Raw genomic sequence first — 6,277 nt, 5'->3', positions numbered from 1 at the left:
GGTGGCCGGAAAGCGAACCGGCCAGCAGGTGAACCCTTTCGATTCCACGGGTTGACCTGGTGCCCGGGAAGCGAACCGGCCAGCAGGTGAACCCGTTCGATTCCACGGGTTGACCTGGTGCCCGGGAAGCGAACCGGCCAGCAGGTGAACCCGTTCGATTCCACGGGTTGACCTGGTGCCCGGGAAGCGAACCGGCCAGCAGGTGAACCCGTTCGATTCCACGGGTTGACCTGGTGCCCGGGAGGGGACTCTGAAAATTTTTCAGCCCTTTCGACTCGGGGTTGACCTGGTGGCCGAGAGGGGACTCGCACGGCAGGCAAGCCGCCCTGGGCTCACCCTCCCCGGCCGCAGCGAGGGACTGCCACCCGGCCGACTGGATCGGGCCCCTGGAAGTCTGGAAAAAAGAATGGAACCTGACGCCTCCGAGGAGGGGGCGCCCAGGGAAGGAGGGAGATCCGGGTTGACCTGCTGACCGGACGGGAAAGAGGCCACCGGGCGTCCCCCCCCTTAAAACCTAGGGGTTGACCTGGTGGCCGGAAAGCGAACCGGCCAGCAGGTGAACCCGTTCGATTCCACGGGTTGACCTGGTGCCCGGGAAGCGAACCGGCCAGCAGGTGAACCCGTTCGATTCCACGGGTTGACCTGGTGCCCGGGAAGCGAACCGGCCAGCAGGTGAACCCGTTCGATTCCACGGGTTGACCTGGTGCCCGGGAGGGGACTCTGAAAATTTTTCAGCCCTTTCGACTCGGGGTTGACCTGGTGGCCGAGAGGGGACTCGCACGGCAGGCAAGCCGCCCTGGGCTCACCCTCCCCGGCCGCAGCGAGGGACTGCCTCCCGGTCGACTGGATCGGGCCCCTGGAAGTCTGGAAAAAAGAATGGAACCTGACGCCTCCGAGGAGGGGGCGCCCAGGGAAGGAGGGAGATCCGGGTTGACCTGCTGACCGGACGGGAAAGAGGCCACCGGGCGTCCCCCCCCCCTTAAAACCTAGGGGTTGACCTGGTGGCCGGAAAGCGAACCGGCCAGCAGGTGAACCCGTTCGATTCCACGGGTTGACCTGGTGCCCGGGAAGCGAACCGGCCAGCAGGTGAACCCGTTCGATTCCACGGGTTGACCTGGTGCCCGGGAAGCGAACCGGCCAGCAGGTGAACCCGTTCGATTCCACGGGTTGACCTGGTGCCCGGGAAGCGAACCGGCCAGCAGGTGAACCCGTTCGATTCCACGGGTTGACCTGGTGCCCGGGAGGGGACTCTGAAAATTTTTCAGCCCTTTCGACTCGGGGTTGACCTGGTGGCCGAGAGGGGACTCGCACGGCAGGCAAGCCGCCCTGGGCTCACCCTCCCCGGCCGCAGCGAGGGACTGCCACCCGGCCGACTGGATCGGGCCCCTGGAAGTCTGGAAAAAAGAATGGAACCTGACGCCTCCGAGGAGGGGGCACCCAGGGAAGGAGGGAGATCCGGGTTGACCTGCTGACCGGACGGGAAAGAGGCCACCGGGCGTCCCCCCCCCCTTAAAACCTAGGGGTTGACCTGGTGGCCGGAAAGCGAACCGGCCAGCCGGTGAACCCGTCCGATTCCACGGGTTGACCTGGTGGCCGGGAAGCGAACCGGCCAGCAGGTGAACCCGTTCGATTCCACGGGTTGACCTGGTGCCCGGGAGGGGACTCTGAAAATTTTTCAGCCCTTTCGACTCGGGGTTGACCTGGTGGCCGAGAGGGGACTCGCACGGCAGGCAAGCCGCCCTGGGCTCACCCTCCCCGGCCGCAGCGAGGGACTGCCACCCGGCCGACTGGATCGGGCCCCTGGAAGTCTGGAAAAAAGAATGGAACCTGACGCCTCCGAGGAGGGGGCGCCCAGGGAAGGAGGGAGATCCGGGTTGACCTGGTGACCGGACGGGAAAGAGGCCACCGGGCGTCCCCCCCTTAAAACCTAGGGGTTGACCTGGTGGCCGGAAAGCGAACCGGCCAGCCGGTGAACCCGTCCGATTCCACGGGTTGACCTGGTGGCCGGGAAGCGAACCGGCCAGCAGGTGAACCCGTTCGATTCCACGGGTTGACCTGGTGCCCGGGAGGGGACTCTGAAAATTTTTCAGCCCTTTCGACTCGCGGTTGACCTGGTGGCCGAGAGGGGACTCGCACGGCAGGCAAGCCGCCCTGGGCTGACCCTCCCCGGCCGCAGCGAGGGACTGCCTCCCGGCCGACAGGATCGGGCCCCTGGAAGTCTGGGGGGGGGGGGGAATCGCCCCACGCCTCCGAGGAGGGCTGCCCGGGCGGGCCTGGCCCCGGAGCTCGAAAAAAAAAAAAAGGATCGGGCCCACTAGAGACATGGACCAGGCCGCCCTGGGCTCACCCTCCCCGGCCGCAGCGAGGGACTGCCTCCCGGCCGACTGGATCGGGCCCCTGGAAGTCTGGGGGGGGGGGGGGGAAATGGAACCTGACGCCTCCGAGGAGGGGACGCCCAGGGAAGGAGGGAGATCCGGGTTGACCTGGTGACCGGACGGGAAAGAGGCCACCGGGCGTGCCCCCGTTAAAACCCCTAGGGGTTGACCTGGTGGCCGGAAAGCAAACCGGCCACTGGGTAGGCCGGTCGGCAACCTAGGGGTTGACCTGGTGGCCGGGAAGCGAACCGGCCAGCAGGTGAACCCGTCCGATTCCACGGGTTGACCTGGTGCCCGGGAGGGGACTCTGAAAATTTTTCAGCCCTTTCGACTCGGGGTTGACCTGGTGGCCGAGAGGGGCCTCGCACGGCAGGCAAGCCGCCCTGGGCTCACCCTCCCCGGCCGCAGCGAGGGACTGCCCCTCCCCACCCCCCGGCTGACAGGATCGGGCGCACTGGAAGTCCGGGACAGTATTTTCCCCGACGCCGGGGAGGGCGGGCGGAGGGGCTCTGGCGGCCAGCCCGGGCCCCGGAGCTCGAAAAGGAAAAAAGGACCGGGCCCGCGAGAGACGGGGGCCCTGCCGCAGGGGGGGGGGCAGTCCGACCGGGGCTCACCGTGCGGCAGGCCCGGGCGTCGGCAGGGGAAAGCGGGCGAGGAGGCGCGGGGCCGGGTGCCTACGGCCATACCGGACCGAACGCCCCCGATCCCGTCCGATCTCGGAAGGTAAACCGTCCCGGGCCTGGCTAGTACTTGGATGGGTGACCGCCTGGGAATCCCAGGTGCCGTAGGCAGCTTTTCCCGGTCCGAGTCAGCTCTCTCTCCTTTTCTGGGGGGGAAGGAGAGGGGGGGACGGGCCGGAAAGCCCCTCGTCGCTCCTGCCGAGTCGGAGGTCGCGGCCGCAGGTCACGGGTCTGGGCGCCTGGGGTCCGGCTCCCCACCCACCCGGCTTCCTCCGCGGAGGACCCCCCCCGGGGCCACCGAAGCCGCTGGGGGAGACGCCGGGCATGGGGCGGACTGGCCCGGACCCTCCCGGCCGCCGGCCCGCAGGTCCGCCCCGAATCCCCCCCCGCGGCCACCCAGGCCAGGCCTGGCCAGGCGGGACGGACGGCGGGTGTCCAGCGCCCAGCGGCTTCCTCCAGCGGGGACCCACGGACCCCAAAGCCGCAGGGGGAGGCCCCGGGCCTGGGACGGACTCGCTCGGACCCCCTGCGCCCGGCCGCCGGCCCGCGGGACCGCCCCGAATCCCCCCGCGGCCACCCAGGCCAGGCCTGGCCAGGCGGGACGGACGGCGGGTGTCCAGCGCCCAGCGGCTTCCTCCAGCGGGGACCCACGGACCCCAAAGCCGCAGGGGGAGACCCCAGGCCCGGGACCGACTCGCTCGGACCCCCCGCCTCCCCTGCGCCCGGCCGCCGGCCCGCGGGACCGCCCCGAATCCCCCCGCGGCCACCCAGGCCAGGCCTGGCCAGGCGGGACGGACGGCGGGTGTCCAGCTCCCAGTGGCTTCCGCCAGCGGGGACCCACGGACCCCAAAGCCGCAGGGGGAGGCCCCGGGCCCGGGACGGACTCGCTCGGACCCCCCGCCTCCCCTGCGCCCGGCCCCCGGCCCGCGGGACCGCCCCGAATCCCCCCGCGGCCATCCAGGCCAGGCCTGGCCTGGCGGGCCGGTGTGCAGCTCCCCCGGGCTTCCTCCCCCGACGACCCGCGCCCCCCTGAGCCGCAGGCGGAGACCCCGGCCCCGGGGCGGACCGGCCCGGGCTCGCCCGAGCCCCCTGCGCCCGGCCCGCAGGACCGCCCCCCCGAATCCCCCGGGAGAGGCCCGGCCTGCACGCCACTGACGACCCGCGGCCCCCAAAGTCGCAGGAGGCGCCCCCCCCCCCCGGTTAGCCCCGTCTCGCTCCGCGCCCCCCGCCCCTCGCTGCCGGGACCGGGCGCCGCCCCAGAGTCAGCCGCAGCCGGCCGGCCTGAGAGCTGCCCTCCTGTGGACGACGGTGAGTTTACCTTGATACTAACCGGCCGTCAGCCAGGTCAACCCCATTGCTAGACTGGGGTGGACCTGGTGGCCGAGTGGGGACTTGGAACATTTGACAGCTGCTTCCCGGGGCTTGACCGGTTGTCCTGAACGCCCCCCACCCCCACCCCCAGCCCCCGGCTCCTGCTCCCCTCTCCCCAGCCTCGGTGCTCCGCTCCCTGCCTCGGAGGCTGCCTCTCTGCGGCGCCTGCATCGCCTCCGAGGACGCGCACCCTCCGGAGGCTGGACGTAAACCCACCACTGCCGCCGACCCGGCTCTCCGAGGGACGACTGTGAGGCCCCCCACCCCACCCCACCCCCGGACCGCCCTGGGGACGACTGCTAAGCCTCCCCCACCGGACCGCCCGGGGGAAGACTGCGACGCCTCCCGCCAGGCCCCCACCCAGCCTGGGGGAAGACTGCTAAGCCTCCCCCCCACACACACACACACACACTGTCGGGGGATGACGATTAAGCCTCTCCCGGACTGCCCGGGGGAAGACTATTAAGCCTCCCCTGGAACCACTATTAAGCCTGCCCCCGGAGTCCTCGGGGGATGACTGCTAAGCCTCCCCCACCGGACCACCCGGGGCAAGACTGCTAAGCCTCCCTCCCACACACACACACACTGTCAGGGGAGGACTATTAAGCTTTCCCGCTGGAGCGCCCGGGGCGGACGACTGTTAAGCCTGCCCCCGGAGTCCTCGGGGGAGGACTATTAAGCTTTCCCCCCTGGAGCGCCCGGGGGGGGGGGGGGGGGGACGACTATTAAGCCTGGCCCCCGGAGTCCTCGGGGGACGACTATTAAGCCTCCCCCGGACCTGCTCCCTCTCGACTATTAAGCCCCCCCTCTGCGGTCCTCAGCACCACTGCCGCGCTGCCCTGGGAGTGGGGTGACATCCGGTCCGGAAAGCAAACCGGCCACCAGGTCAACCCGTCGAATCCAATGGGTTGACCTGGTGGCCGGAAAGCAAACCGGTCGCCAGGTCAACCCGTCGAATCCAATGGGTTGACCTGGTGGCCGGAAAGCAAACCGGCCGCCAGGTCAACCCAGTAGATTCAGCGGGTTGACCTGGTGGCCGAACGGGGACTTTGAAAATTTGACAGCCGCTTCCCGGGGGTTGACCTGTTGTCCCGGTGGGGACTTTGAACATTTGACAGCCGCCTCCCAGGGCTTGACCTGTTGTCCCGGTGGGGACTTTGAACATTTGACAGCCGCCTCCCAGGGCTTGACCTGTTGTCCCGGGGGGGACTTTGAACATTTTACAGCCGCTTCCCGGGGCTTGACCTGGTGGCCGAGTGGGGACTTTGAACATTTGACAGCCGCTTCCCGGGGGTTGACCTGTTGTCCTGAACGCCCCCCACCTCCCCCCCCCCGGCTCCTGCTCCCCACTCCCCAGCCTCGGTGCTCCGCTCCCTGCCTCGGAGGCTGCCTCTCTGCGGCGGCTGCATCGCGTCCGAGGACGCTCACCCTCCGGAGGCTGGATGTAAAGCCTGACACCCGCCACCGCCGCCGACACGGCTCTCGGAGGGACGACTCTGAGGCCTCCCCCCACCCCCGGACCGCCCTGGGGACGACTGCTAAGCCTCCCCCCCGCCCACACCCACACCCACACTGTCGGGGGATGACTCTTAAGCCTCTCCCGGACTGCCTGGGGAACGACTATTAAGCCTGCCCCCCCCGGAGCACTCGGGGGACGACTATTAAGCCTCCCGCGGACTGCCCGGGGGATGACTATTAAGCCTCCCCTGGAAGGACTATTAAGCCTCCCCCGGACTGGCCGGGGGACGCCTATTAAGCCTATCCTCGGGGGAGGACTATTAAGCTTTTCCCCCTGGAGCGCCCGGGGGGACGACGATTAAGCCTGGCCCCCGGAGTACCCGGGGGACGACT

The 6,277-nt window shown here is 69.5% G+C and overlaps 1 non-coding gene across 1 annotated transcript; it reads left to right on the top strand.

Annotated features, from left to right (window-relative positions):
- The first annotated feature begins 3,047 nt into the window (after positions 1-3,047).
- Positions 3,048-3,166, top strand: LOC135977596 (5S ribosomal RNA). Its single transcript, XR_010595031.1, has one exon. It is a non-coding gene; the product is annotated as a 5S ribosomal RNA (ribosomal RNA).
- The last annotated feature ends 3,111 nt before the right edge of the window (positions 3,167-6,277 follow it).

Source organism: Chrysemys picta, unplaced genomic scaffold (genome assembly GCF_011386835.1).
Source record: "Chrysemys picta bellii isolate R12L10 unplaced genomic scaffold, ASM1138683v2 scaf4, whole genome shotgun sequence".
Taxonomy (NCBI): domain Eukaryota; kingdom Metazoa; phylum Chordata; order Testudines; family Emydidae; genus Chrysemys; species Chrysemys picta.
The sequence above is the reverse complement of the archived record's forward strand: the minus strand, read 5'-3'. Positions and strand labels throughout refer to the sequence as shown.